Source organism: Theropithecus gelada, chromosome X (genome assembly GCF_003255815.1).
Source record: "Theropithecus gelada isolate Dixy chromosome X, Tgel_1.0, whole genome shotgun sequence".
Taxonomy (NCBI): Eukaryota; Metazoa; Chordata; class Mammalia; order Primates; family Cercopithecidae; genus Theropithecus; species Theropithecus gelada.
In genome coordinates, this window is record NC_037689.1 from 51,129,714 (window position 1) to 51,145,282 (window position 15,569).

At 35.8% G+C, this 15,569-nt stretch overlaps 1 protein-coding gene across 1 annotated transcript in view; it reads left to right on the forward strand.

Annotated features, from left to right (window-relative positions):
- The window catches only part of LOC112615155 (interleukin-1 receptor accessory protein-like 1), a 743,111-nt gene that overhangs the window by 582,443 nt on the left and 145,099 nt on the right, over positions 1-15,569 (forward strand). The window lies entirely within an intron of this gene.

Consider the following 15,569-nt stretch of genomic DNA (forward strand, 5'->3'; position numbering starts at 1 on the left):
TGACCCAGCCATCCCATTACTGGGGATATACCCAAAGGATTATAAATCATGCTGCTATAAAGACACATGCACACGTATATTTATTGCAGCACTATTCACAATAGCAAAGACTTGGAATCAACCCAAATGTCCATCAGTGACAGATTGGATTAAGAAAATGTGGCACATATACACCATGGAATACTATGCAGCCATAAAAAAGGATGAGTTTGCGTCCTTTGTAGGGACATGGATGCAGCTGGAAACCATCATTCTTAGCAAACTCTCACAAGAACAGAAAACCAAACACCGCATGTTCTCACTTATAGGTGGGAACTGAACAATGAGATCACTTGGACTCAGGAAGGGGAACATCACACACCGGGGCCTATCATGGGGAGGGGGGCGGGGGGAGGGATTGCATTGGGAGTTATACCTGATGTAAATGACGAGTTGATGGGTGCAGCAGACCAACATGGCACAAGTATACATATGTAACAAACCTGTACGTTATGCACATGTACCCTACAACTTAAAGTATAATAATAATAAATAAATTTAAAAAATAAAAATAAAAATAAAACCTGAACTTTGAAAAAAAAAATAAATTAAAAATAAAGTATATAGCCTTTTCACATTGACTTCCTCCACTTACTGATATCATTTCAATTTCCTTCGTGTCTATTCGTAACTTGATAGCTCATTTGTTTTTATTACTGAATGATATTCCATGGTAAGGACATACCACAGTTTATTTATTCATTAACCTATTGAAACATGGCTTCAACTTTTGGTTGCTTCCAACTTTTGGAAAATATAAATAAAGCTGCTGTATATATTTGTGTTCAGGTTTTTCTGTGACAGTGTTTTCAACTCATTTAAGTAAACACTTTAGAGTGTGACAGCTGGATCTTATGGGAAGAATATATTCAGTTTTGTTAGAAACTATAAAACTCTCTTCCGAAGTGACTGTACCATATTTGTTTCACACCAGCAATGAATAAGGGTCCCTGTTGGTCTATATCCTCTCTGCCAGCATTTGGAGTTGTCAGTGGTCAGGATTTTACCCAATCTAATGTGTGCCATGCTTTATTTTTAACATTTAACTACTAGAAAATTTGTGCTCACAGCATTTGTTTCTTCCAATTACTAATGAGTAGCATCATGGTTAAATGGGATCATTGCCTTGCTTCTTTTTCCACCCACCGTAGCTTCCTCCGGAGTTCACTGTTATCTCTTCTCTCAGCAGGTCTGTGGTTGGCTATTCTTGTCTTACCAGTTTGCTGTTATTTCTACCCTCAGTTTCTGTTCTTGTCTGTGCTTCTCTAGTGTCTAGCATAAATCTCTCAGGACTCAAAAAGTGGTATTAATATGTCAATGAGTCCTATTCTGTTTGCATTTTTCCCAAATGAGCCTCTTCTTTCAGGCTCCTGTGGTAATGTTCTTCTAATTCCTTGGACCTATTACCTACTTTTTATATTGTTATAGAGAATATCAAACATATTCAAATACATAAAGAATGATATACTGGACTAACATATACCTATCACACAGTCCCAGCCGCCAACAACCCATGGCCAGTAGTGCTCCATCCTCTCCCGTTTACTTTTTCCCACTGTTGTATTATTTTAAAATGAACACCAGATATCATATTATTTTACATATTGATATGACCAAAAATATAGAGCGATGACTTCTTTTTCTAACAAACACATAGCATTTTTATCACACCTAAACTAATAGCAGTAGTTTATTATTATTATCAAATATCTAAATAATGATCTCATTAAAGTTAAGATCCAATAATGTCCATGTGCTTTGTGTGGTTGATTCATATTTTAAGTCTCTTGTAATCTATGGGCTGTCCCTGTATCATTTACCCCGCCAACCCCCACAATTTATTTATTGAATAATCAGAATTATCCTGTAAAGTTTATCTTATCATCTGATATTTTTACTGGTTGTATTTTCAAGATATAGTTTAACATAATCTCTTTTTTCTGTATTGCATGTAAAACAGTAGAACCTTGATACAGGTTTGACTTATTTTGATGTGACTACTATAATTTAATTTTTTGTTTTGTATTAATGTCAGTTCATTACCGGTTCTCTTCTACGCTAATCTTAGAGGGCATACCAGTGTATTAATTCATGCTTATTCTGAAATCTTTAATAAAGTTGTAGATGAATTATATAATAAATTTCACAGTGTCAGGAATTTAATTAATGAAATAGCTGGATTAGAACCCTGGACCCCAGACTTGTACTTAAAATTTCCTTTCCCTGTAAGCATTATGGCAGCCTCATGATAGTAGCATACCTCTTCATAACTTTTAAATATCCTGCAGCAGCAAATTGAGAAACACATTTGCAGAACATTCCCTTTACTGTGTAATGTGGTTCTTAGTAGAGAATTTATTTTTTTATTTATTTTGAGACAGGGTTTCACTCCCGTTGCCCAGGCCGGAAGGCAGTGGTGTGCTCGCAGCTCACTACAACCTCCACCTCCCCGGTTCAAGAGATCCTCCTGCCTCAGCCTCCCAAGTAACTGGGACTACAGGCACACACCACCAAGCCTGGCTAATTTTTGTATTTTTAGTAGAGACAGGGTTTCACCATGTTGGCCAGGCCGGTCTTGAACTCCTGACCTGAAGTGATCTGCCTGTTTTGGCCTTCCAAAGTGCTGGCATTACAGGAGTGAGTCACTGCGCTCAGCCATGAAATGTTACATTTGTATACAAGTTTAAATTATCTATGTAATGTCACTGCATAATGATATAGCTTGGTAGTTAAGCGTTTGAACTTTTTTTTTTTTTTTTTTTTTTTTTGAGACAGAGTTTCATTCTTATTGCCTCGGCTGGAGTGCAATGGCACAATCTTGACTCACCACAACCTCCACCTCCCAGGTTCAAGTGATTCTCCTTCCTCAGTCTCCCGAGTAGCTGGGATTATAGGCAAGCGTCACCATGCCTCGTTAATTTTGTATTTTTGGTAGAGACAGGGTTTCTCCATATTGGTCAGGCTGGTCTCGATCTCCTGACCTCAGGTGATCCACCCGCCTCATCCTCCCAAAGTGCTGCGATTACAGGTGTGAGCTAACACTCCCGGCCACATTTGAACTCTTTATTCTGACGTCTAAATGGGACTCACTATTAGAGTACTCATTTTGTGATCTTTTTTATTATTATTACTTCATAGAGACATGGTCTTGCTCTGTTGGCCAATCTGGAGTGATGTAATTGTAGCTCACTGCAACTTTGAACTTCTGACCTCAAATGATCCTCCCAACTTAACCTCCCAAAGTGTTGGGATAACAAGTGTGACCCACTGCACCCAGCCTCACTGTGTGATCTTGAACAAGTTACTAAGCCTAGTTTCTCTGCCTGCCAGATGAGACTTTTACTAGTAATAACCTTATGAATTTGCTTTGATTATTCGTTATGGATAATTTATGGATGATGCTTAGTATAGTACCTGGGATATAACAGCAAATGTTTTATATAGTTTGGAGCTATCGGCAGGGAGAAGTGTTATTATGAGAAAATTGAGGCAGTGATATGGTTGGGTCAGTCGCCTAATATTACATAACTGACATGTACTTTCACATAAGAGTCTGTCTTTTGTGTCAGAACTGACTCTGGAAGTGTCTCTACTGTTGTGAAGGCAGGAACCTACTTAGGTACTAGACTATGTTAAAGAAGCTGGTGATTAGTTGAATCTAAAGTTGGTTATACAATCATATTGCCAAGTGCGCACAGTCGTAAAATCTATTCGCCTATTTCAGACAGCTTACTGCTTACCTTGGCCGCAGCTACCATGATATTTAAAGACTAAGATTGTTTCAGTTTGTTTAAAAAATTATACACATACACATATACACACACACACACACACACACACACACACACACAGAGACATACACTCAGTGGGAGAGCATTTTTGTCAAAACATATGAAATAATTTTCTCCTCTTCACAGATATTGAAATGATGATTTGTTTTGTACATATTCAACACAAGGTATATATGTATATATATATAAAGTGTGTGTGTGTGTGTATATATATATACGGCATAATTTTTGTGGTGAAATCTAAGCGATGGAAATCACATCCACTATTATTTGGGTAAAAATCACAAAAGCACTTCATAGAGACGTTTTTCCTTAGTGTATGAACCACATTTATCAGGTGCTACAATTGCTGAATTAAGTTGAAATTGTTCTAAAATCTACTTGAGATTGTCTCCTTTCTTCAAGTTCTTCTGAATGTGTACACAGATACCTGAAAATAGAAATAAAACCTAAACCTCTACTTTAAAATGAGGATATTTTAACTTTAAATTTCTATTTCACTTGATGAATATTTAATCTTTTTGTTACTTGACATATGTAAAATCTTAAAGTATTTGAAAAATATATTTTCTTGTCTATGGCTCCTTAAATGGTGCACATGTGTTTAGCAAGCAACAGCTAGTGTCTTGCCGAAGTTAAAAGTTAAAATGCAAAATGATAAAGTTGATGGAATTTGTGACCTTTTATAAGTCACTTTGCCATTTGAAATTAAATGTGTCAGATTTGGCAAACTTAATATATTGAATAGGTTATCCTAATATTTTTGTTGACTTTTAGTAAGAACAGTATAAAGCAACTATAAAGGGTTATTTGTTTTAGCTTTTCTAAATAAAAATCACTGAAGCAATTTTAATTTGTACATGTAACTCTTCTTTAAAATTTAAATGCCTATTTTCCTTCATGTGCTTCCATGCCTTATTTCATTAAATTTTCGAACACATATAGAAAGCCAAATCTACAAGCTATCAGGTTTTCCTTGAGATTACTGTAATATATTAAAACATACACTGAATCAGACTCTATTCCTTCCAAAGCTGATTCAGCACTTTAAAAATAATCTTTGATTTTACATTAAAATAATTTGTCACCCTTTACTGCATGATATCAGAATGACACTAGTGATTTCACTACAAAAAGTGTCAGTTGTCAAATCTTGCTGGTCCACAAATAACTCTCCAGTTACTAATTTGCATTTTAGCCTTAGCTGTAAATATTTGGAAAGAAGAACTGACAGTTGACAGCTACGTATAACTTATATATATTTCATACAGTTACTCAGTAATACCAGATTAACATTTAAAAACATTAGTGGGCCAGGCAAGATGACTCACGCCTGTAATCCCAGCACTTAGGGAGGCTGAGGTGGGTGAATTACTTGAGGTCAGGAGTTGAAGACCAGCCTGGCCAACATGGTGAAACCTAATCTCTACTAAAAATACAAAAAAAAAAAAAAAAAAATTAGCAGGACGTGGTAGTGCATGCCTGTAATCCCAGTTACTCGGGAGGCTGTGGCAGCAGAATCACTTGAACCGGGGAGGTGGAAGTTGCAGTGAGCCGAGATCACTCCACTACACTCCAGCCTGGGTGACAGAGTGAGACTCCATCTCAAAAAAAAAAAAAGGAAATAAACAATAAAAGACATTAACAGGAGTATTGCAGAATAAAGAAATGTTGGAATGTCATCCCTTAATCTTTAATATGTTTAATGTTAAAATGTATTTTTGTGTTTGAATTATTAAAGGTATATTGAATAATAACATAGAAGCATCTCAGGAAGCATCATAGAAGTGCTGTTTAAACACAATGTGAAAGTAAAGGGAGTCATTTTCCAACACAGTGTTGGATCCAGTCTCATGACAGTGTAAAGAAACTGTGAGAAAAGTGCTTTGTATTTTCCAGGTGAACCTAGTTGCCCATCTCTTGCAACCAGCTACAGAAGGTCAGCCAGTAGCACTGGATTTCCATGGTCACTCATTTCTCCATTCTACCTGTAGTCTGTGTAATGAGAGGAAAACAAACGAGTCCCAAAAACTTGGTTTCACATGAGAAGTTCTTCAAATAATTTTTGCCTTTAGAAAAAAATTTATGGAGTATGATGATAGCCAGGAGGGAAGATTGGCAGTTTGGAAGGTAAAGCAAGAAGAGTAATCTTGGGAATTTTTAATAAGACAAATAATAGAAAATGGTCAAAAAAAATAGAGCAGATATGTTAAAGTATAATATTATAATTATTGAATAGAACTCAATAATATACAATTCTGAGCACTCTGTTTTTTTTTCTTCTTGCTTTATCATACAATTTTATCTTTAGTCTGCCTGTACCTTAATTTGTATATTCTTAGCTTTAGGTTATTGAATAGATTTTTATAAACCATTTGTTTTTGTCAGCTTTTGCTTAGTAAAAATACAATAATATACAATCCCCAAATATCATTGCCTTTTAACAGCTTTGATCTCCTTCTCTCTCATTTTACATGTGGTAGCTGTCTGTGGTTCCATGTATCTTCTTCATTCTTGAGTCCAGAATAAACAAATAACTGCTATCTGGGGGCAAGGCATAGGGAAAAGAGCAACGGCAGAAACATGCAATAGATTTTAAAAATTGCATTTGAGTATAATTTGAAAAAAATAATATAATTTACTCTACTAACAAAATCCATTCTGGAATAAGATGTCATATAGTAACCTAAAATGTACATTAATGTATGTAAAATAATATTAAGGTTGAAACTTAAAGAACCATTTATTGTTTTAGTCAATTTTGTGTTGCTGTAAGGGAATCCCTGAGAGTGGATAATTTATAACGAAAAGAGGTTTATTTGGCTCATGGTTCTGCCAGTTGTACAAGAAGCATGCAGCCAGCATCTGCTTCTGGTTAGCGCCTTAGGAAGCATTGACTCATGGTAGAAGGAGAAATGGAGCAAACATAATATGGTGAGAGAGATAGAAAGAGAGAAGGGTGGGAGGTGCCAGTCTTTTTGAAAAAATGAGATCTCACAGGAACTAGGACTAGAATTCACTCCATCTTGGGAGCATTCTCTAAGCCATTTATGAGGGATCCACCCCCACGACCCAAACACCTCTCACTAGGCTCCACCTCCAATATTGGCAATCAGTTTTCAACATGAGATTTGAAGGGGACAATTTCCCAAACTATATCAGATGGTGAGCATCATTTTCATTTATTAAAATATTATGAAACATCTAAAATTTAGGTGATACCAGGAAGAAGCAAAGATGAATAAATGCCTGTACTCTACATTTAAAATTCTCTGGATTCAGTGAGGAATATAGAAAAATATATCAAACCAATATAGATGCATCCACTGATAAGTGCTTTCTTGAGGATTAAAAGAGGTGCTAATAAGCAGAAACCGTGAATGAAACTGTCACCCACTGATATCTAGAAACTTTAGGATAGTTTCTGTGTAAGAATCCATTAAATTGTATTTCAGTCCATTCGGACTATTATAACTAAATATTCTAAATTGGATAGCTTATGAATAAAGGTGATTTATTGCTCATAGTCCTGGAAGCTGAGAAGTCCAAGATCAATTTACCAGCAAATTCAGTGTCTGGTGAGGGCTCGCTCTCTGCTTCATAGAGGGCACCATCTTGCTGATTTCTTCACATGGTGGAAGGGCTTCATCAGCCTCTTTTATAAGGGCACAATTCCACTGATGAAGGTGTAGCCATTATGACTTAATCACCTGCCAAACACCCCATCTCTTAATACTATTGCATTGGTGATTAGGTTTCAACATATGAGTTTTGAGAGGACACAAATATTCAGACCATAGCAGATGTGGATATTAATAAAGATAATAATAGTAATAATAGCTGTCTGTATTATGCGTTTACTGTATATCAAGCACTTTAGAAACCTCTTTGTAGTCTCACAATAAATTTTTTACATAAATTCAATTATTATTCTCATTGTCCAGATGAGAATAAAAAGGCATAGGCACATATTGAAAGATTATCTATTAATAAAGCTTGTAGTACCTGGGTGGATTAATGGTGTTTATATTCAGTTTGTAAACCAAAACTATTATCAGGATATATATATATATATATATATATATATATATATATATGAATGAAAAGTTTCCTTGCCTGTTTTCTTGCAATATTGAGTTTAAATGTTACCACAGCCTAATATCATAAAGCATTTTTTTTAACAGAAGCAATCACAGGCTATTTGCAAAGCCATCTCAATAAAACTTGAGTCCTAAGGGTACAATCAATTGATAAGATGCTACATTTCTTTATTAGAATTATTGGGGAAAATGAAACAATGTGAAACATTGATGATGTTTTGAAAAATATTTTTCCGTTCTATTACTTTTATTCTTACCATTAATGTATAGCTCTATCATTATTTTCCATAGAATTAATCTCCACTCTTACATATATTCTTTATGTAAATGAGAAAAAAAATTTCAAAGGGGAAAAATGTAAGTAGCAAAAAATTCCTACATAATACTTTATTAATGAGCAAAATTGTGGCATTTTATCTTCTGGGTGACAAATGTAATATTCAGGAAAAGTGTGGTATAATTAATCATAATTTATGTATTTATTACTCTAGGGTTCTTTTTGTAAATGTTCCATAGTTTTATAACAGTAAACTCTTCTCTAAGTTGCAAACACTACAACTCTATTGTGTAAAAAGGACCAATTTCTTTGTTTGCAGCATATTGTCAATATCAAATATGCGTGCTGAAAGATAGCAGACTATCAATAGCTAGTAAATTCACAAAACCATCAGGTGATATGGTAATATTTGACAAGACAAACAGTGAAGGGAGAATATTGTAGTAATGTTTGCAAACAATATTTTCTTTAGTTTTGAATTTAAAATATGTCATTTTTTCTTACTCTTGTGTTACTTCTTTTTTAGTCAGAACAGGAAACCTTAAAACAGATTAGCTTTGACTTTTATATTTATTCCATTTTTCTCTGACAGAGTATGGATGAATAGCATGAAACAAGTCAAAATTGCTAAAGGAATTAATTTATCTACAAACCTTGTTCAATCTTATTATTTAAAAATAACTTTTATTAAGATAAAAATCACAAAAAATAGATTAGACTCTTTCTTATGATGCACTTAGAAGTGCACAAGATCATTTCTCTGTTATTCTTGCCTCAGTGTACAACCTGATTCTAATAAGGAGAATGCATTAGACAAATCCAAATTGAGTTACATGCTACAAAATGGCTGACCAGTACTCTGAAAAGTTTCTAGGTCAGGAAAGAGAAAGACTGTGGAACTGTCACAGTTTGGAGGAGACTAAGAAGACGTGGCAACTAATGCAATGTGGGGGACAACTGGACCTTGAATCAGAATAGAACCTTAGTGGACAACCTGGTTTTGAAATGTGAATAAGTACTATAGATCAGTTCATCATATTGTATCAATGTTAATTTCCTGGTTTTAATACTTGTTCTAGGGTTTGGAAAATTTTAACATTATCGCAAGCTATGTGAATGATGTGTATTAATTATTTTCTATTCTTGCATGTTTTCTGTAAATCTAAAATTATTTCAAAATGTTAAAGAATTTTTTTTTTTTTTTTTTGACACACAGTCTTGCTCTCACTCTTTTGTCCAGGCTGGAGTGCAGTGGTGTTGTCTTGGCTCACTGCAACCTCCACCTCCCGGGTTCAAGCAATTCTTGTGCCTTAGCCTCCCAACGAGCTGGGATTACAGGTGCGTGCCACCACACCCGACTAATTTTTGTAATTTTAGTAGAGATGGTGTTTCACCATATTGGCCAGGCTGATCTCCTGACCTCAAGTGATCCGCCTGCCTCGGCCTCCCAAAGTGCTGGGATTACAGGTGAGTCACCGCGCCTGGCCAAAATGTTAAAGAAATATTTTTAACTTGGGGAGGAAAGGAAGACTACAATCTCTGGAATCAGAAAAAAATAAAATATTATTTTTATTTGAGGTTATTTAAACCTCCCATGGAGTATATTAATATCTGCAAACTAAGTGCCTACTGTGCAAGGCTACACGTTGTTGTATGAGACAGAAACATGGAGACAATTTATTTTTTTAGATTGTTTTATGATAACATTTATTGAACTTCTAAAATTATGTAAGAAAATGAAAGACATGAACAATCACACTCTTTGATATGATTAGAAAAGAGATTATTTGAATCTGGGACACAGTGTTCCAGAATGTAGAAGATCCATATAAAGTCTTAAGGAGAATCTGATTCTAATTTAGGGTTTAGGGGGAACAAAGATACAGTAGTTCCCCCTTATTCATAGTTTTGCTTTCTATGGTTTCAGTTACCTGTGGTCAACCACAGTTCAAAAATATTAAATCGAAAATTCCAGAACCAAACCGTACACGATTCTGAGTAGTGTGATGAAATCTCGTGCAATCTCCCTCTGTCCTGTCCAGGAAATGAATCATCCCTTTGTCTAGGCGATCCATGTTGTATATGCTACCTACCCATTTAGTTAGTTAGTAGCAGTCTAAGTTATCAGATCAACTGTCATGGTATCACATGACAGTAATCCTTATTTTACATAGTAATTGTCCCAAAGCACAAGAGTAATGACGATGGCATATTGTTATAATTGTTCTATTTTATTATTAGTTGTTGTTAACCTCTTACTGTGCCTAATTTACAAATTAAACCTTATCACAGGTGTGTATGTATAGGAGAAAACGTAGTATAAATCAGGTTTGGTGCTAACCACAGGTTCAGGCATTTACTGGAGGTCTTGGAATGTATTCCCCTCAGATAAGAGGGGACTACTATATGTCGACACAACAGTGGTTGAACTACTGAGTCATGCTTAGAGTTCTTGAGTATAAATATCAGGAAATAAGTCTGGAATTAATCCATGTGGGGCCAATTTTTAATGCCATATTAGGGCACTGAACCTTCATTGTGTAGTTAGTCTTAAGTCATCAAATAAGCCACACAATTGATTCTATGGTTCACAAAGTTAATGGCGATATTAGGTGAAAATTGGAGTGAGGCAAGATGGGTTTCCAGGAGACCAGAGAGGGAACAAGGGGTATATCTCAAGAGCGATTTGCAAAAGACTAAATGACGGCAGTGGCAATGGGGATGAGAACAAATAAAAAATAGCAAAAAAGAATATATTGAACTTATTGTAATTATGTCAAGCTACTGTTATCCTTAAAGGTAGGAAAATAAAGATCTGTGCTGGGAGTGGTGACTCACGCTTGTAATCCTAGCACTTTGGGAGGCCGCGGCAGGTGGATTACCTAAGGTCAGGAGTTTGAGACCAGCCTGGCCGACATGGTGAAACCCCAACTCTACTAAAAATACAATAATTTGCTGGGTGTGGTGGTGGGTGCCTATATTCCCAGCTACTTGGGAGACTGAGGCAGGAGAATCTCTTGAACCTGGGATACAGAGGTTGCGGTGAGCCGAGTTCATATTATTGCTCTAGCCTGGGTGACAAGAATGAAGAAACTCAGTCTCCAAAAAAAAAAAGGACAATAAAGATCTGAATGAATAAAGTCAAGTCATCTCCTTCCTTAATATAAATTGTAATGATTATAATTACAACTGATTGGACTGGCCAGAGGACTAAGGCATGTTGTTATTATTTTATTTTTTTGAAAATGGAGTCTTTCTCTGTCACTCAGGCTGGAATGCAGTGGTTCAATCTCAGCTCAGTGCACCCTCCGTCTCCTGGGTTCACGCAATTCTCTTGCCTCAGCCTCCTGAGAAGCTGGGACTACAGGCACCCGCCACCACGCCTGGCTTGTTTTTTTTTTTTTTTTGTATTTTTAGTAGAGACCGGGTTTTACCATGTTCACCAGGCTAGTCTTGAACTCCTGACTTCAAGTGATATGCCCGCCTTGGCCTCCCAAAGTTCTGGGATTACAGGCATGAGCCACCATGCCCGGCCTGATCTTATTTTTAAAGAGTGTAAATGCAATCTAATTAGAAATTTAAACTTTAGAGAGAATGTTGAGAGATATGGACATAATAATCAAAAAACCTAAGCCAGATAATTGTGCTTGTCTGAAATGAGCTAATGAAATAATTTTGTTCATATCCTTTGGGGTATTTCTGAAAATCAGTAAAGACTATGCACAGCCGTTTTACATTTTTACAATAGTGCCATTAATGATGCCTATGAGTGAAGAAAGTGGGATGATTGGGTGTAAAAGATGTAAGGTTAATGGGAAAACTTCCCTAGTCCACAATGAATGTTACTATCCAGTCTGTAATTCTTTGTTCCATGCCAAAAATCTGTATTTCCTCAAGTAGTAATAGATGCTTTCAGGCAAACAGCCTTATATGTTGAAATGCAAATGATTACTTTTACCCCGTCTCCTGTGCTTCTCCTTAATCACTGAAGTGAGTCAGAAGAAAGAACTCTTACCCTTTCTGTTTACACTCACTGATTTGGTGGTATCACTGAATCTCATGACTTCAATACCATTTGTCTTCTGATGATTCCCAAATACTCATCTCCAACTCAGACCTTTCTCTCAAACACGAGACGGGCCCCTGGACTTTCAATAGGTAGCTCAGCCTCATCCTCACGTGGTGGAAAGCAAGCTCTGGATTGTCCCCCAAAACGATTTATCTCATCATTCTTTTCCCATCTCAGTTAATTGCATGACCATTCTTCTAGTTACTCAACACAAAAACTTTAATGTAATTCTTGACTCATATCTCTCTCACCTATCATTTGATTCATCAGAGAATCCTGTTGTCTCTACCTTCAAAACATTTCCAAAATATGACCACTTCTCACCAGCTCCAATGCTAGCATCCTGGCAGAGCCATATTTCACTTTGCTTATTGCAAGCGCACCCTAACTGACTTCCAAACCTTGAAAGACCTCTAATTTCACTGTGAGAAAAGGCCAGAATACAAAATTACGAGGGTCCGTAAGGCCCAACAAAGAGTTGACCTGGCCTGGATCTCTTCGACTGCTACCTTTCCCTCTTGCTCACTCTTTCTCATTTTCTGCAACACAAGGCTCCTTCCCTTTTCACAGTCACTGCAGGAACACTCCTGCCTCTGAAACTCAGACCTTTCTCTTTCCTGTAGTTGAACTGCTCTTCCAAATGCCTTTTTTGTTCACTCCTTCACCTTCTTCGAGTCTTGACTTGAGTCACCCTATAAATAGGGCATTTCCAGGCCACTCTATCTAAAATTGCAAACTTACCTCCATTCCTTGTACCCTTTCCCTCCTTATAGCCGTTATCACCATGTAATTTACTATAGTTTTTACTTACGTGTTTTTTGCCTCTTACACAACCATCCCATTAGAATGCAAACTCTATTAGGGCAAGAATTTTTGTTTTTTCATGACTCTACACTAAATCTCATAATTATAAGACAATATTTAGTGAATAATTTTAATAGGAAATATTGCCTAAAGTAAGTCCAGATTTTCTTCTTAATCATTAGGCAAAATATTTTGAGCACCTTTTATGTGCTTGGTTAGAACATAAGGGCATAGTGCATTTTAGGATCTCTGAGGTTATCGGGGAGTAGGCATGAAAACAAGTATTAATGTTCCATTGTTATATGACAAAGAGTGAAATCTGGACTGATGCTCTCTAGTTTGAGCAGGAAAATATCTCACAGCCTCTAACCTTACTTAAATTCTGCCAGCTCGACCCTGTAGAGCAGTGAAACAAATGACCAACTGGAAGAAGCTACTTGTTTTGCAGAAGCAACCTAACTCTGAGAAGAAAAAAATTAAGCGTATCATCTTCAGTTCTACTTGAGATCTTAATTATAAAATAAACTCAGATTTCTATTTCCAGTTCAGATTGTTTGCTATAAGATGGGCCATAATCCCTGAAAAGTGGCAATTCCAAGGAAGTTTGGCACAAGTCTTAATATGCTTATTCAGGCTGTAGTTCCAGCAGTTCCTTCCCATAAGCAGACCTGCTAGAGTGTGGAAGACACATAATGTAAATACGTTGGGAGCAATTGTTCTGTTTCTTTCATTTTGTTCTTAATTAGTCCACAGCCCAAGATTATGTGAAATAACAACATTGGCTATTTTAGATTATAGCCACATTCCCATCTTAACACCAGTAGTTGAAATTTCTTGGGCATTTCAAGGTAGAGATTTATGTTTTGTTTGCAATTCATGTTTATTCCGATTCACATATCTGTAAATAAAGAGGGAGGGGGAAAATGCTAACACAAAAATTTTGCACTCAATTAAACTTTGTGTCTGGATTAATAAAGTAATCATTGATTTAGAATTCATAGTCCCTTTCTCTTAGAGGATTGGGGTTTGGGTACGTGGGTTTGTGTATGTTTTGTCACCAAGGTTGGGGTGATATTACTACAGTGACCAGAACTATAATCATATTCCCATTTTTAGACTTGGTGGTTGTACCTGTCTACCACAGAGGGGAAAAATGCTATGACAAATTCATCATTGTAATGCTTTCTTGCCACAGTTTATTCTGTTCTGCATTCTGTGGAAGTTCTTTTGGCCCTGTGGCTTCCTCAATCATAAGGTATTTTATTATTTCAGAATCATAAGACAGTAAATTATAGGTACCTTCAAAAGCCTTTCACATTATACTACCACATACAAATATTTTTTCAAAGAAGCCAATTAGTTTTTTACTAATGATATGAACATAGAAAAATAGACATTAAGTATTACTGATATATAACACAGCCTTGTCAGAAATCTCTCAGCGTGGGTGATCAGTGTCTATAGAGTAGAACTTTATGGGGCAATACAGTACTGTTTTTATCTTCAATGAAGATAAGTTAGATTAAAAATGTAAGGTACCTTTTTGTGAATTGCCACATGGTAGAATTTTGTAAGAGGTTTTTATAATGCTATTCAATTACTTCTCCATGGAATAATTTTCCTTACAGAGAAGAGAGAGAGTGTGTGTATACACAAACATATATAAATGTACATATACCTGCATGCATTATATGCACATATATTGTATGTGTATATAAAATATGCATAGACGTACAAATACATACATATATAATACATATATAACCTATACATAATAGCTATATGTGATATACTCTCTGAATGTTATAAAAAGCTTTTTGAACTTCAAATTATTGGATTTGTTTTAGTGAGTATTCAGGTTTATTGGTGGAAGAATTATGAGTTTATAAATCAATGATTAGTCCTCTATTCTCACAAGAGCAAAAGAATATTTTAATGATACATAGTCACCAAGGGATTGCACATTTTCAAATAAACTCACTGTTACTGCCCCCGTTGTCAAGGAGGAATCTCCCTCTTTCTCCTAGGCAAAAACACCATGAATCAATTTATTTGGAGTTAAAGCAAACATCAATCATTAGTTAAAGATACTTTTTCTCAATATCTAAATGGTTTAAAATTGAATTTCTCATGTAACTGCCCATTTCAAGACTCAAAGATGGTTCTTTGTTTTTGAGAAATATTCTTTATAAAGTCTATGAAAACACTTTTACTCTCTTAGCAAAATACCTTCTTGGCAAGAGAAAACATATTTGAAACAATCATATTCCCTTTTGACAGCCGAGCCAGCTGATATCTTTGGAGTTATCAACCTCTGCCAACAACTTTAAGTAGCAATTGCACAATGGATAACTGAGATGTAGTTTATTCCACGTTAATGATTTTCTGAAGCCTTTTGGATGGTTATATTTATACTGGTAGATACAGACCTAACTTTCCCATAAAAAGAACAGACTATGTTCAAGGTACCCAGATAATACCAGCCTCTT